The following is a 17,684-nucleotide window of genomic DNA, read 5'->3' as shown; positions in this document are numbered from 1 at the left end:
AGTAAACATGTTACGGTATGTTTTTTACAGCTGTTCTACCCACTCACCAAATGCTGACATCAAGTCAGTCTTTTTTTGGCATAAGCTTATTTCTTTGTCCTCCTGGTCTGACTGGCGATGGCGATTACTAGTGCTGGGAGAAGAGCAGCAGACCTTACCCTTAAAGTAAACTTTAATGTAAGAGAATCATAGATCATTAGGATTGGAAAAGGCCTTTAAGATCATCAAGTCCAACTGTCAGCCCCACACCACTGTGTCTCCTAAACCATGTCACAAACTGTCACATCTACACACTTTTCTAACACCTCCAGGGATGATGACTCCACTACTTTCCTGGGCAGCCTGTTCCAATGTTTAACCACTCTCTCAGTAAAGAAATTTTTTCTAATATCCAATCTAAACCGCCCCTTGTGCAACTTGCAGACATTTCCTCTGTTCTATCACTTGTTACTTGGGAGAAGAGACCAGCACCCACCTCGCTACAACCTCCTTTCAGGTAGTTGAAGAGAGCAATACAGTCCAGCACATACAGTTCTACAGAGTGATACACTGCACAGTCCAGACCTTTTGATGCATGGAGGTCTGGATTTGAGGACCCACATGGTCACTCCCTCTCTTATTTTCCTAGCTGTATAGAAAATACCACTGCAAGTAGGAAATTATCAGTATGCAAAGTTTCTAAGAATGAAAGCAGTAAGGTAGGCAGCTGGTTTTCAGGGTTGGTTCAGAGTTCGGATTAAGTGTTAATCCTCTCAGTACATTTTAGTACAACAATTACTACTGAAATCTTCCTAACAACTTTGTGGTAGTTCATCTTATGTATCTCCCAAGGATAATGCGGAGATTATTAACAATTAAGTACTAGACATTTTGTAATTTAAACACTGTAATAGCCTTATAATTAAAATGCAAACACAGGAGTAAAATGAATATGTTATTGAATTGAATGTAAGCTTGGAAAGGATAATGTTCCAAACACTTCAAATGCCTTGGTGTAAAAGTAGCGTTTAATTCCAGAAAACCCTTAATTTCTTTTTGTGATTGCGCAGAATATAATGCAGGATAAATGCTTGTACAGAGACACAAGTTATCACAGTAAAGAAACAAAATAATAACTCACAGGCCACTGTAGTCTCCACTTAAAACATCTAAAATTCTTCTGTCGCGCTCTCCCTTACTCTGTGCCCTCTACATCCATTGTCATTAGCTATGTATCATCATGTCATGCCCTCTTACCCTTCTTTCTGTCCCTCTCCCTGCATTCAAGGCTCTACTCAATGTGATTATGCCTTCATTTAAGATTCTATTTGAACTCAATCCTTCCTCTCTGTCTTCACTGCTAACGTCACGGTTAACTCTGCAGATTAGAATCAACATAGTCAGAAAAACACCTAATGTAATTTGGAACATTATTGAAAGGCCAAGTGCATCACATTATGCAGTAACTCCACACGTAGTTATGGCAATCATACATACCAATCCAGCACAGTGCACGCGATCGGTCTAGCACTAACAAGTGGATGATGAACATGATGGTCTTAGAAAAAGGATCATTGCACATTTAACACAGCCGTGCATTCACATACGGCCTGCTCTGCATTCTAAAATACTTAACAAAATCATAAAAAGGGAAAAGCAAGATGGCAAGGAACAAACTAGTGAATGCTGTTTTTTGTTAAAAAACAAACTGTAAAAGCAGATGCTAGACTTGCAGTAAAAGCTAACAACAACAATTATAAAGCAGCTTGCCATGCTAGTAACAATTACATCATCTTAGTCAGTCACTCACATGGTTTGCCTATGCACCACCTACACCCATATATGCCTTAGCTGAGCCTGTTATCTGGAGATGTCACCCGGAGAATTGATTGCAGAGAAAGCAGGGATTGCTACTTAAAAAGGGTGTCACTGGAGATCAGCTCTGTTTTATACACACACTAAGGAGCCTCACTCAAAAATCTATGTGGAGCTTTACATATGCAACACGGGGTTTGACTCTTAATGAAGAAGCTACTAAGTCCAAATGAGTTGAAAGAAAATAAGCACCAAAATGCCAAGCAAGAAGGCAAAAAGAAGTGGGTGGCAACCTCTTTTCTTTCTTTTCTATTTTCTCTCCAGACCTAACCTAATGCAAAGCTTCAAATGAGTAGTAGGATCTGTCCACATGGAGTTGATTGCACAGCCAGGGCCATAGTTGAGGAACACTTAATTAGGATATATCGTCCCTGTAGGGGAGCCCCAAATGCTGGTTTTTTTCCTCTATTGTTATAGATATCTTTTAAATTGTAGAGACAGACTCCACAGGGGAGAAAACACAGCAATGAGGAATAATGCAAATTGTTTTTTAATTTCTTCAGTAAGAAGCAGCATTGAACTGCATGGAGATGCAGAACCCCCATCCCTGGCACATCTTTTCCAACGCAGACAATGATTAATAGAAGAAAAAAAGATTATATGAATGACTAGTGCTACTATATTTCCTTTTAAGTCACAGTAAAGCTAGCTACACAGTCTGGCAAAGCTAATTTGCTGCTAGCAATTTAATCCCTGCCTCTTGGGATCAAGAAAGATCTGCAAGTCCATGCCTGTTCCCCAAGTTATTTTTCATTGAACAGTTCAAGATGGTGAAAGGAAAAAATTACACATAAATCCCTGGAGCATCCCCTTTTGCACTGCATTCCATGCTGCCCCACTTAAATAACCTAGTCCATGGTATCGACTGCTTGCTTTAATTTCATATGTAGACACAATCATTGTAGCACACTCCTCTAGACTTTTCAGTAATTGATCCTCAGTCTGCATTAAGACACACATCTGATACCACAAAAGCAATGCTGCATGAGAAGCTGCGTTTGCTTGCTGACTCTCCACTGATCCTACAAATGAGCTTGTTCTCCCTTACATGGACTTGGGGAAAAACATGTCTTAAGAAGTTCACCACTGACTGTACTCCAACATTCATTCTTTTTAGAACACTGTGAAAAGGCACTGAGAGCACTACGCCAGAGATGAGGGGACTCACAGTTCCCCCTCAGTTCCTGCACATGATTATCCACACGTCTGTGAGCATTGCTTTTGACCAAGAGCATCATGTTTCAACTCTCACTGCCTCCTATTCCTAGACCAGCAAAACCTGCTGCCTCTACCAGGAGATGTGTTTGATTGGTATCTGCTTCATACTGCCTCGCAGTTAAGGCCATATGCCACACATCACCAACACGTGTGCCACAACTTCTCTTATTCTCTGAGATGCCAGAAAGCTGGGTGCAGTCCAGCTCAACACACCCACCAACAGCTGGTCTAGACCACAGGAAGCAAGAGGAGGGGTCCTATCACTGAAATTTGCTTGGAAACAAGTTGGCAAGAGTCTTCTCACAAGAGTCTTCCACTAACAAGAAGCTCATCAGGACACACATTCACCTCTCAGGACCTAGTAACATGACCATCAGCCTCCACTCTCTGCCACATCACAGGACATACAGTAGCTTTTTGCTGTGGAGAGGAAAATACTTGACAAATGTGCCCAAAAGGATTTAGTTTCCATCCTGAGGGATATTGCTTTATCCTACAACAATATTCAATGACAATAAAGGCAGATCTGCCTTCTTCCACCTCTATTGACCCAGGATATTCAAGGAAAAAAATCAAAGAACCACCTCTTTGTTCTTATGATGGAAACAGGTGACAAATCTTGACCTTTCAGCATAGGATGTACTTTAAAATTTCACAAATCTCCAGCAACACTTCACTTGCCCAAAGATCAGGAAATCACACTGCCACTAGCTAGTGACCTACCTGAGCTTCTGTGGACAATGCACCCAAGGATGACAGAAATATCATGAATTAATCACAGTACAAAACACAGCATAAACTCGCTACTGATACCAGAATGTAGGGTCCTGTCAGCACTTCCCTATTTCTGAGGCTGAAGTTCCTTTTGCTCTGTTTATTTCTAATTTAGTTCATGTTTGAACCTTTGCACTCAGTGTCCACAGATATCACACATAATAGTACTGATTATTAAAATTATATTACCTTATTCCACCTTTCACAGATGAAATCCAGCATGCGTATATAGTTCTTTTTTAAGAAAGCCTGAAAGACACAAAAAGAACAAACTGTTTCTGGCTGAATGGATCCAAATAAACAGGCTGGTAGTCTAGGAAAAAAAAATCTGGGGGAAAGCAATAAATATAGGAACAACTGAAAAAAAAAATCACTAAAAGCTTGGGAAAAAATGCAGAGCATTAACGTTTTATAACAAACTCCTTTTAACCTCCTTTACCATTTGAAACAGAACCTGAACTGTGGATCAGTTATGAAGAAAGAGTACATAAGGATAAAGCTGAAAGAGAAATTTCGTTATCAGGTACTGTGACTAACATTTAACACGTAGGGGTTGTGATGTACATCTGCCTTCTACTATATTAAAGCAAATACAATGCATTTAACTAAAATTACTTCTCTACTAAGACTGCAAAACACTCAACACAGTTACAGTATAAGAAGCTCAGTAAAGTAGCTACTTCACATCACTCACAATAACTGAAGTCTCCCAACACAGCTTCTCAGCTCAGCTACTTTGTGTCTGCTCATTCCAGCTGTAGCCAGTGTCTGGGTCACCACATGCTACTGCAACTCCTTCCCCAAGAGGATGTTCCGTGAAATAGAAATGTTAACAAATGAACCCAGCCCCCCAAATCAATCTTTACTTCCTGTAGGTCCAGACTGAATTCAGATGCGACTGGCAGAGAGATTCAAGAGTTTCATTTCTTGCTGCCAACGCCCACAGCTCTTCCATTGTGACAAGAAACATACTGTTCTCGGCCATACCAACATTAATCACCAAACAACTAAGCCATGGGAATCCTAATGTTTTTTTTCTTTCCCTTCAATAAGCATAATCAAGACATTTCCTGGCACATTTTGTCCCATAAATCAATCACTCTGGAATCCTTATCCAAGTTTATGGTCAAACCTTATCCAAGTTTATGGTCAAATGGATACACAAACGGATTTGTCTGTAGCCAGTCAAATGCAACATCTACACCACTTAGTCCAGCAGCAACTGGGGTTGGCCCCTGCAGGTGCAGGGGAGGCTTCCTGTCACACTGCTCAGGACTGTTTCTGTTCTGCCTCACACAGTTGTCACACAGTATCCTAACATTTCACCCATGGTCTCTTCTCAGCTCCCATGGTTTTTCTGCACTTGGGGCACAACAACCCTATGCAGTGCTACAGACTGGGGGAAGAATGGCTGGAGAGCTGCACGGAAGAGAAGGACCTGGGGGTGCTGGTTGACAGCCGACTGAACATGAGCCAGTAGTGTGCCCAGGTGGCCAAGAAGGCCAACGGCATCTTGGCTTGTATCAGAAATGGGGTCACCAGCAGGTCCAGGGAGGTTATTCTCCCTCTGTACTCGGCACTGGTGAGACCGCACCTTGAATACTGTGTTCAGTTCTGGACCCCTCACCACAAGAAGGATGTTGAGGCTCTGGAGGGTGTCCAGAGAAGAGCAACAAAGCTGGTGAGGGGGCTGGAGAACAAGTCTTATGAGGAGCGGCTGAGAGAGCTGGGGTTGTTTAGCCTGGAGAAGAGGAGGCTGAGGGGAGACCTTATTACTCTCTACAACTACCTGAAAGGAGGTTGTGGAGAGGAGGGAGCTGGCCTCTTCTCCCAAGTGACAGGGGACAGGACTAGAGGGAATGGCCTGAAGCTCCGTCAGGGGAGGTTCAGGTTGGATATCAGAAAAAAATTCTTCACAGTAAGAGTCATTGGGTACTGGAACAGGCTGCCCAGGGAGGTGGTCGAGTCGCCTTCCCTGGAGGTGTTTAAGGAACGGGTGGATGAAGTGCTTAGGGACATGGTTTAGGGAGTGTTAGGAATGGTTGGACTCGATGATCCAATGGGTCCTTTCCAACCTTGTGATTCTGTGATTCTGTGATGGTGAGCTAAAGACATAACCATTATTTTGTGATGGCACTGCTCGGAATTTTCAGCTTTACAAAATTCCGTATGACAACCCAACAGAACAGTGCTTTTATAGCAACAAACTAGGAGCAGGTACCTCGCATCCTGGCATGAGTGCAGCTGGGGTGTTGGTTAGTGAAAAACCTGCCAGGATGGAAAGCAAGGTGAGGTACATAAACAAACCTGTCACAGTGCTATCCATACAGAGAGTGGTCCATGCAGTGAATTATGTCTTCCAATTCACTCACTCCAGAAGCAAACCCAGAAGTAAAGTAATGTGCAATACTAAAAACAGAGATCAGGACGTGGGAGCAAACTGGAGGGCGAAGTATGGATAAATCTGATGGGAAATGGGGTACAGGAGAGTCCTTGACATTAGCCAGCTAAATACTCCAGCCGACTTTCTCAGTCTTTTACCTTAAAGGCAAAAAAGAGACAGGCTCCCTCCAAGGAGTCCTACTGAAGTTACTATCTCCTGCTATAGCCCAGGTATGACCAAGCCAGATACATCCCTTTGTTCTTCTTTATTTTTTTAATAGTGACATGAAAATGCTGTCAAAACGAAAGAGGATTTATGTGAAACCACATAGGCTAGCTGCATGATCACCCCTTTGCAGCACCACAGCATCTTGCAGGCTGAGACACTACAGAAAAGCAGACGCCAAACCAAACAAAGCAACACTAGCATGTTCAGCACACTTTGCCAAATGACTACTCCACTGCACATCTCTTTCCAAGAAGGAACTTGTTTCTCAGCAAGAGGTAGCAGAATCTGCCTTTACTGAATAATTCAGGCTGGAAAGGATAGTCAAGCTTTCTGCTCCAGGCAGGGTCACCTCTCAGCTCAGACAAGGCTGCTCAGGGCTTTATCCAGTTGGGTTTTAAAAACAGCAATTTTAAGCAACTGCTTACTGCACAACTGATGCACAACACAAACTGAACATTCAGTTTCACACCTTAAACTATTTACACTCAAAATTATAGAGCAAAGACATTAACTGTGTGCCCAGGTGTTAGCAAATAACTCTGTGGATGAAAGTCTTTACCTTAAGGCCAAAAATTCTCAACTAGTATGCTCTCCAGGACAAGAATAAGTACGATTTTTATAATAACCTGAAACATCTGCCATTTTGCTAGAACAGTGCACATTAGAAAACTTTGACCACGGTACCACAAACCTCTGCCAAGGCAACAGGTTCCTGTGTGGAAAAGATAATTCTCTAATAAAATATACAGTTAGGGCAGATATATAAATATATAGTAGGATTAAGAAAGCTAAAACTTTAATTCACAGAAAAATACACTGATCAGTCATAAGCAGAACACTCATCAAAACACTAAATTCAGAGAAGACACATACATAAAGCAAACAGTGTTCAGATTCGTGATGTAGTAACGAAGATGAAATTCATCGCTTTACACTGCTGTGAGTAAATATCAGCAAAATCAAGACTATCAAAGAAGAACCAAGATTGAAGCAAAATAAATAAGAGTAAGTTAAAAAGCACCAAGAGAAAATGATACACTCCAGACTAAAAAGAAGTACTTTGAATACAAATTGGAAGTCTATCAGTTGAAAAAAAAAACAAAACCAAGAGGAAGGAAGACATCAGTGTCAGACGATGCAGCCACAGAAGGGGCAGATACTGCATTAGGGCACACCAGCTAGTGCGCTCTTGTCCCTCCAAAAAACAGTTATGAGGCTGCGTCAGGAATACTGGCTACAACGAACTGAACACTGCCCACCTCAGTCTGTAAGAAGTGTAGAGAAAGGCTGATGAGGACAATGGAGAGTCAGTTTTCCCAGAGCAGAGCAATATATTGTTAAGGTCAAAGCGGAGGCTGAGATGAGTTACAATTTGCTCCCCAGAAAGACATGACAAGGGCTAAACACCAGAAAGGCAAAAATCACGTTAAGATAAACAGGACGTTAACAACTAACAACTAACCTAGCTGGAATAACAGTAATCAAGAAAGCCAAGGAAAAACTTGGTTTCTATATAAAAGGAGCATTATACCACTGTTAAGACTAGACTTAACAACTTGGGAAACTCCATCCAGCCCTGTCCTTCTATGCACTAATCAGCAAAGCATCTAAGATTTCTTGCAAAATTACACTTCTTCGCAGGAGTGACCTATGAGGAGGATCAAGGTTTCTTCTCTTTTCACTGTCCAGGATAAAGGCAGAACAAACTTCAAGTTCACTTCTATGACTGTCAATTCAGATGAGAAGTTACAAAGCATTTCACTTATTCTGGCTTTTGGAGAGTTCCTCAATGAGGACAGAGACATCTGACATTATGTGGAGCTCTTTTCAGAGTTATCTATGATATGCAATACTTTTTGGCATCTACTATTTTATACCATTTTTAAATTTGGTAAATTCAGTGCAGTCTCACAAAGTTGCAGTTTGGTATCTTTTGTAACTTCATTTACTTAATATAATTATTTTTTCTTTTTTCCGTTCTAAAAGCATTCTTTCACACACTGTGAAATCTCCTACACACCACTCACAAAGCAAGTCACAGCTAGCCACAGTCACAAGAGCAAGGACCGATAGAAGAGATCGGCTACATTATAACCCTGTAATACACTGTACCACCATTCACCCTCAGGACTTCTACTAGAAATATTTAAACCTAGTAAGTTCTTACTCATTTCTTTTAAAAAGAAGAAATGAAAATGGCAGAGACAACAAAGGAATCTAAAAATCCTATATACTATACCATGACAAAAATTGACTAGTTCTGTGGCCACAGGCACATATCTTTCATCTCTGAGGCTCAGCTCACACAGTCGCAAAATAGAGGCAATGTGACCTAGTTAACTACATCAAGTTTCCTTGCTGGCAAGTTATATTAGTACCTTGCTCACTACCACCAGGAAGTTGCACCCATTTTACAGAGCAACACTGGAAATCACACATTCTAGTGTTATGTTTTAAAATCAGCCTGTTCATGAGATTTTCAGAGTATTGCAACTTCTGCAGTGAAGGCTGACTACCAGTCTCACAGCAAGTTCTGACCTCGCACAGGTGTCCTCCTACTCTGCACCGCATCCTAAAAGCAACTTTGCTTCTCAACAACGCTTCCAGAATCACAGAATGTCCTGAGTTGGAAAAGAGCCACTCATTGAATCCAACTCCTGTCCCTGCATATTCACCCCACGTGTCTGAGAGTGATGTCCAAACGCTTCTTGAATATTGTCAGGCTTGGCACTGTGACTGCTTCCCTGAGGAGCCCATTCCAGTGCTCCACCACCCTCTGGGTGAAGAACCTTTTTCTAATATACAACCTACACTTCCGCTGGCACATTTTCCTGCCATTCCTTTGGTTCCTATCATTGGTCACCACACAGAAGAGAGCAGCACCTGCTCCTCCTCCTCGCCTTGAGAGGAAGCTGTAAACTGCAATCAGGTCTCGTCTCGATCTCCTCGTCTCCAGGCTGAACAGATCAAGTGACTTTAGCTGCTGCTCATACAGCCTTCCCTCTGTGTGAAAGACTCTCTTTTTCACCCTACATTATACATTTCTTAAATTACATTGCCATGCAACAGCAGTAAGACCACAGCAGATGATGTGCTAGCGCAGAAAACATCAAAGCACCGGCTTCTTGCCATGTTTTGCCTCTAGCCTTCTGCATCAAGAAATGATGATGATGATGATGATGGGGGGGGGGGGGTAATTCTGCAAAGACTGGGGTGTGGTTTTGCTTAATTAAAACCATACAGAAAATGTTTTGTAATTGACTGATGATGGCAGTCCAAGCCTTAATGCTCACTGCCAGATTTTAAAAGCCATTCAGATCCTTCATCATAAGGAAATGATATCTACAGTGAGATTTTTCTTCCCCCCCCCCCCCCCCCCAATGGCTTCTGCTTGCAAGCAGGGCTACCACACAAACCGAGAACATCAGTTCTTAATTAAATCTGCCACATCATTATTCCAAGTACTGCAGAAAGCGAAGCACGTGACACCATTCCCTGTAGAGAAACCTGGAAATGCAATGCAAAACAAACATAAAAACATAAAACCAACAGGGAGTGTACATGTTCCTACTGAAAATCCCTCACTTTCTCCTCCTCCCTCCTTTCCTTCCTCTTTCTCACTCGCTGGAGAGCAGTTAAATTACTCAAGGGAGGAACAAGACGTTAATCCTTTTCCTTTGCACTTAAACGTGCTATCAACATCTCCATGACAACAAGTGTGATTTTGTCCATTAGTTAAGCAGAGAAAAACAGGGCTACTTTGCTTGGAGACCATCTCTGACAGGCTTTATCCAGGTACAGTCCAAAAGACATGCTATTCCCAAGGGAACTGAACCAACCAACATAACCTACTGCCTCCCTTTACTTGTACTTGCTTTTCCCCTCCTTCAGCAAATCTGCACACGTTGGTAAAACATGTTTGGTACAACCAAAACTGTTGGTGTTTTTTTAAAGAAAGAATACTTGGACAGAAAGAAAAAAAAAAAAAGAGCAAAGCAGAACAGTTTGCAAAAGGTACAATTTTAATGAAAGCACTTTGACAGAACCAAGCTGAGCAATGGCTGTATTTGCTGTTCACGCTGGCAAGTTTGAGTAGCAGGAACCTCTGCAGCAGAAAAGCAGCTGAGGATAAACCACTTGACAGCAAAGCTGCAAACAAATGCTCATTGAAAGCAAGTTGTCAGACCAAAGGTAGCTCAGAAGACATTTCCTGTAAACATATTCTAAATGTTCAAGTTTCCAATAATCAGCCTACAAACCCAGGCAGCACATTCGCTTTCTAGGTCAAGATAGTTATGACCCCTGCTAAAAACTCAAGCAGACAGAAAGCAGAATATGCTGGCTGGCTGTGTTCCATCTGATCTTCTCCTTTGCCTTGTGGCAAATAAAGTACAGTGCTCTTTAAACTCTTTTATAAACTACGTATAATTTCCTGAAGTCTTCCCTCGTATTCCCCATTCTGCAATACCAGTCTTCAAGATTTTAAAGAACATCAACTCTCTTCATTCTGAGCAAATTATTATTGTGATCAATGCGGCAGCTCTTTCTGCAGTACCTACTGGCACAAGATGCCATCATCAAAATACGCCTTGCAGAAAAAGAGGAAACTTGCCTTGTCTTGATCTGACTTCCTCAGAATTATTTCAGATCTGCTTGCATTACGCATGCAACCTGTACTTTCACAACATTAAAGTTTCATCTATATTCAGCTCTTGTTTGGGAAGAAATAAAACACACATCTGTGCCTGTATCTATATTACTGTTTGCAGCAATACTTTAGGATTCCTAATTCCAAGCTGTGTTTCTGCAAAAGTCACATCTTCTTCTCAGGCAGAAACACAGTCACCATTTACCCTACTCTGCACCTGATTTTCATGGAAAGAAAATCATATTACACGCCAATAACTCCCAGAGTTGAACAAAAATTGAGCCAGAACCCACAGCATGAGCCAACATCAGGTTTATCCTCAACATCGTCACATAGACACCTCCACAAGCCAGTCTAGCTAAAGAGTGCCGTCCTGCAAAATGGGAAACAAGGAGAAGATTACGAAGTACAGTCTCAAGGCCAAAATGGTTTGCACAAGTGGGTCTTGTATTTCACACTCTGTTTTAACTATCAAAGAGATAGTTTTGCTATTACAAAGAGACAGTTTTGCTCTGGTTTGCTATTACAAGCATGATCAATCCAACTATTTACTACGTGCTTATGTAGAAAAGATGAGGTGTATGAAGAACACTCAGGACCACAGTATATCGACTTGAACAGTTTTGTAATACTGTTGACAGCAAATGACTCGTGCCCAATACCTAAAATTCTCACTCCCTTCCTTTATTTATTACATTAGTATCAAAGACATTTTTCTTAGCTACCAAATGCCCACATGCCTGTCTCTTTTTTTATCACAGGAGGCTATGCTTTCAGGCTAAACAATATTCCATTGTAAAACTCCTACATCCAAGTAGGAATGGGTGGAAATTATCTTCATGCATTGTAACTAAATAATTTACTGAGGTTGTCTTACACAAATCCCTGAGATGCTGACATTAAGATGGGTTCTCCTTCCAGGGCATCCACTGCACTGACCTTGTTGTCACGCAGACGTATTTTATGAATCCTTACAGGCAACCTGAGAGCTGATGTAAATTGGAACACTGGGCACTCCAGCCATGAAATGTGGAGCACAGTATGGGGAAATCTAGGCTGTGTTATTAATTTTTGCATATAAACATGTTTACTTGTGAATCAGAGGAACAGAGGAAAAAAAGTGCAAGTTGTAGGGAAGTTGTGAAAGTTATAAAGATGTTGGGAAAGATGTCATACTTTCAAAAAAAAAAAAAAATCTGCAAATTATACTCTCCACCAGCTACTACAGGCCTCCCAAATTCCTGTTTGCCACCTCACTTTTTTCTCTTAGAAGCATTTTAGAGGTTTGCAAAAGTTATTAGTGACAAGCAACCACAGTGCTAGGAAGGAACAACTCTTTCCATTTATCCCAGCTGTCTTGCTCCTGACAGGAAGGGGTATCAAATTTTCACACAAATTGAGTCAAATTACTAGCGAGTTCCTGTTTGCTTCTTACCAGAAATATAACATCAGCTAAGCAGATCTTCACACCGATAAGTGTTCTGCTCTCCATTGCTCTTTTTTTATGTCTTTATTTTCATGTCTTTTTAAAGTTTTTTACTGGTCTGCTAAATTTTATGTAAAATTTTATGTAAATTATGTAAAATTTACATCATTGAGCACAGAAGAGAATGTTCAGTTCTTCTTGAGCTATTAGGAAATACTTATATTCCACAAAGAAAGTCACTTAAAAGGTAGTCAAAACTCAAACACTATGGGTGTTAAGCCAAGCCCCTCCCTTCCTCAGTTCACACAGAGATTGGCAGCTTCCCATCACTTCCAAGCACAAAAGCAGCTGCTTCCTTCAAGTGCTCCCTGTGCAAACAGAAGTTTATCCTTCCACAGGCCCAACCAGATCCCCTCTCTCACTTCTCTCTGTATTCTGAAGATGTTCAACCCCTTCCACTACCTCCATGCACTAAAACGGTGTGGTGTCTTCAAAAGGATCCAGTGAGAGAGCTCTTCTTCCAGGCATAAAATAAAATGTGCCACGGGCCCCATGAAAACTGCTAGCATAGAATCACAAAGTCATTTAGGGTGGAAAAGACCCTTAAGATCATCAAGCCCAACCCTTAATCCAGCACTGCCAACTCCACCACTAAATCATGTTCCTAAGCACACATCTTTTAAATACCTCCAGGGATGGTGACTCAATCACTTTCCTGGGCAGCCTGGTCCAATGCTTGACAAACCTTTTGGTGAATTTTTCCTAATAACAAGTCTAAATCTCCCCTGGCACAACCTGAGGACACTTCCTCTTCTCCTATTGCTTGTTACTTGGGAGAAGAGACCAGCACCGACCTCACTACAGCCTCCTTTCAGGTAGTTGCAGAGAGCAATAAAGTCTCACCTCAGCCTCCTTTTCTCCAGACTGAAGAGACCTAGTTTCCTCAACCACTCCTCAAAAGGCTTGTTGTCCAACCCCTTCACCAGCTTCACTGCCATTCTTTGGACAAGCTCCAGCAACTTGATGTCCTTCTTGTATTGAGGAGCCCAAAACTGGACACAGTATTCAACGTGTGGCCTCACCAGTGCCAAGGATGGGGAAGTGATCACCTCCCTGCTCCTGCTGGTCACTATTTTTGATACAAGTTAGGATGCAATTGGCCTTCTTGGCCACCTGGGCACCTTGCTGGCTCACATTCAACTGGCTGTCAACTAGCATCTCCAAGACCTTTTCCACTAGGCAGCTTTCCAGTCACTCATCCCCAACCCTGGAGTGTTACACAGAGTTGTTCTGTCCCAAATGCAGGACCCAACATTTAGCCTTGTTGAACCCCACACAGCCAGCCTCAGCCCATCCATCCAGCCTGTCCAGATCTCTCTGAAGAGAGATAACACTCTTGCTCAACTTGGTGTTGTCTGCAAACTTACTGAAAAAGCACTCAATCCCCTCATCCAAATCATTGATAGAGATAGTAAACACCTCCACCTCCCTCTCTGAGCACAGAGAAGCTGGCAGAAACAGGACTTTAATGGCAGAACGGGAGGAGAAGTCAACTGATGGCAAGAGCCAGGAAGACAATAGCTGCCTTGGCCTCCTGCCTGCAGGCATCTCTGCCCTTCACAATCCAGCCTGCCCATGTCTCTCTCTGCCCACTCAGGCCCACAGGAGCTGACTGCTGGGCAGCATTTGCAGTTTCACTATGGAAGAACCCTTGGATAATTGATTCAGTCTCTCTCAGATCGTATCAGTTGAAAGGGCAATAATATTTGTATGCATTCAATTGCAAAAGTTGCTGGTAAAAGGGAGGCAACAATAAAGGACATAATTTCATCATATAGCAATAAATGTGACAAATTAAGGTCATGGAATGGGATGACAATTCTGAGTGTATTTCACTCTGATCCCTCCAGCCATGGCTTTGTGGAGCTCAATAAAATAAGCTTCTTGAGCACCTCTAGCAATGGTGGTCATGGCTTTCCTCCAGAAACCACAGGTCTGGATCCTTGAAGCATGGATTAAACACAGTCAAACACAATTCAATTCAACTCTCATTTCTTACTTTACCCATACCCTTAAGGGGTCACTTCCATTCACTGTGTATTTTAGTGAAAGTGCTATAGATAAACTGATTGTACAAACTGTTAGTGAACATTCAGTAAAGATGGCAAAGCCCTGTAGGGTCTCTCACAGGATCCTCTAAAAGACATCACGTTGCCTCAAGACAAACTTAGGACTTAGTTTAATTCACTTCTGCCTAGTAAAAAGCAATACCTATTGTGACAAAAAAATCAAATTACATGACAGTGTGAATGCTTAGTCTCACTACTGTAATTCTAAAAATGGCCAATCTGCAAATACAAACACTCTGAACTTAGTTGCTGAGATAAGATCACAAGCAATTTCTCCACAATTCATAAATTTGAGACCGAACTTGTCCTGGTTCCCTTCTATTCCCATCCAAACTGTAGACTTCATAAGACGGCAGCCAAAAAGAAGAATTCCCCCTAACTTCCCATTAGTCTGTCTTTCCAGAGTCCATTTCTGGTCTAATTCGCAAGTCTGCCTCACTGTTTATCTACCGGCAAAACAGTACTCACTTTTTCATGCAACTTTTCTGTGTAGAATCACTGACGTGTAGAAGTATCGGTGGTTTTAATATCATGTTCTTACCAACGAGTTTACAAAGCTATGGGATAATAACCAGAAATCTTTTTTTATGTAGGCAAAACCACAAAGGCCGCATTCTTCATATTACTCACTACCTCCTGTTTACCAAAACACAATTGAAAGTCATCCACTTACCTCAGGAACAGAGAACAATTTAATGCTCCCAGACACCCACATTTGAGAGAGAGTTTATCACAGAAAGACGTCATTCTAGCCAGCTAGCTGAGTGCATTTTTATGTCATGTATTCACAGCCACTATGGTAGTATTTAGTGATCGTAATACTCAGAATGCAATCCTTTTAATACAAATCCTCCAGACTAACATACAGAGCTCAAAAAAGCTCTTTTTGCAAGCTTTCCTGAAACACAGGACACTGTCAGCATGGTATTATTTTTTTCACTCCTTCTATGTGCATTAAAAGAATCATCATTTTACCATGTTGGTCCCCATGTCCTCAGGAGAAGCCCTCCCTGTTGCCCAACAACAGTAACAGGGATGCCAGGGAAAAAAAAATTCTTTTGCTTTACAGCCAGACCACTAGTGTCTATTTCTGAAACGAGACAGAAGAACTCTTTTATAGAAGAAATCTTTTATAGCAGCTTGCATTTCAGGAATATGGGCTTAAAATACGCCTATCATACACAGGAAACTTGATGAAGTTACTGTTTTTTCAGTGCAATCTAGAATATTGCAGGGTGTCTTTTCCTTTTTCTTTTAACAAAAAAAGCAGATTTGCTGCCCAACGAACCTGCAGCAATGGCCATACTGCGTTATTCACCTCTGCCCGCAGCAGCTCTGTCATCTGGCACTAGCAAGTATTTATCTAAAAAGCAAATCTGAATCAAGGATCATGAACCCATTCTTTTTAACTATGTATCACCTGAGCACAGAAGGTCGGTTCACAGTCATGTGAGACATCAAACCTTCCAATTCACCGCAGTTTCTTTAAGCCTACATGGCAAACTCAGAAGTACCCTGTGGCTTTAAAAAATGAAGAACCGAACTGAAATGAAAACTGAGCTAATCCCAGATTTCTACATCCCTATAAAATACAAGGAGAATTTAGCACAGAAATAACATGTCATCCTAATCCAGGCCATAATCTCATTTAACCAGAGCAAAACGAACTATACTCATCCTTACGCTGGCTCCAACTCTACAGTCAAAGGACTGAAGTGGAAACTCGGACCCTGAAGGCAAATGAAAGTCACGGTATTGGCTGCACCTTTCACTCTATTTAAACTAGCACACGCTCAAGAATACACGAAGTTGAGACCGGGACTTATTCTGTGTGATACAAAACATCAGGCAATGCACTGAGGTAGGAGCCCCTCTAACAGTTTGAGCTTTCCAAGGCAAGCAGGATGTGTTCACCACCTCCCTCTGTGTCGCCGTGTTGTGTCGCCGTGTTGTGTCGCCGTGTTTGGACTGCTCCAGGATTAAGGGAAGAGCTTTTCAGGACACGGTATAAACAAAGATTTAACAGTTCTTTCCCCTTCCTCTTTAAAACCAAGCAACAAATCTAATCCAAACAAGAAGACTTACTCCAAAACCAGGAAAAGGGGCAAAGCAGATACCCTCTAAATGTATACACATATACAAATAAAAGACACCCCCCAAGAAAACTGATGTAAAAATTGTCATTTCTAAAAATGACGCAAATAAAAAGATAAGTTCTCCAACAAACAAGATGGTTCAGTATTCAAACAGTGCTATTCATTCTGCTCACATGCAAGGATTTTGTTCCAATACAACTCCAGTTTCTAGGGGCTTAATTCTAACATTAAAAAAAAAGCAAAAAAACCAACAAAAAACCAAACCATAAAACAATTTTTTCCCTCTCTCCTTTTCAAATCTAGAGTTGAAAACAGAAATGCCATGTTGTTCGATGACATAAAGATGTACTACATAAACACCAATATACTGCTGCTTTTTCATATACTGCAGAGTCCTCTTTCAGAAAGTCTAATGTCAAAGAGCAAATCACAGCAGAAAATAAGGCAACGACATTTTGCAAAAAAAAAAATTATCATTCCATGCATGGACCACCTCTACTTTGAGCAAAACTCACCACCTGATACAGTAGTGCTCCACTTTGTCTTGATCATTAGGTAAAACTGCAACACAATCCAAAAATAAGCCATATGGAAAACAACTCACGTAAATTCATCTCAATAATAAGACCAGATTTCCCCCAAGTTCTTCACCAGCCATTTAGCAAGGCTGGTGATAAATCATTGCTGATGTCACTTTTGTGTAAAATAAGACAGTAGGTGCTTCCTCCCATTGAAGGTCTCAGAGCTTCAAGAATTTTGCATAAATGCTTTATTTTCTCCATGCCCCCTTTTTTTCTCCACTTACTCCCCATAGCAGCAGCTGTGCCTCCTGCACAGTCATTTCCCTCTGCCGCGGTGGGGAGATGCAGAACAGCACACGCAAGGACAATGCCACTGCCCATTTCGAAACTTCTGCTCAACGACTGAG

General features: G+C 41.6%; 1 protein-coding gene across 11 annotated transcripts in view; it reads right to left on the bottom strand.

Annotated features, from left to right (window-relative positions):
• INPP4A (inositol polyphosphate-4-phosphatase type I A) overlaps window positions 1-17,684 on the bottom strand; it is a 131,397-nt gene that overhangs the window by 75,070 nt on the left and 38,643 nt on the right. For 9 of the 11 annotated variants that reach the window (XM_054056807.1, XM_054056822.1, XM_054056803.1 and 6 more), the window contains exon 2: window positions 4,036-4,095. The exons of 1 other annotated variant lie outside the window; for it this stretch is intronic. The gene's annotated coding sequence lies outside the window, so the exon portion shown is untranslated. Of the gene's footprint in view, window positions 1-4,035; window positions 4,096-4,540; window positions 4,560-17,684 lie in introns of those variants that run through there. One more of the 11 variants, XM_054056813.1, reaches the window with a different exon arrangement.

Source organism: Cuculus canorus, chromosome 1 (genome assembly GCF_017976375.1).
Source record: "Cuculus canorus isolate bCucCan1 chromosome 1, bCucCan1.pri, whole genome shotgun sequence".
Classification (NCBI taxonomy): Eukaryota; Metazoa; Chordata; class Aves; order Cuculiformes; family Cuculidae; genus Cuculus; species Cuculus canorus.
Note: the sequence above shows the minus strand (reverse complement) of the source record. Positions and strands in the feature narration are given on the sequence as shown.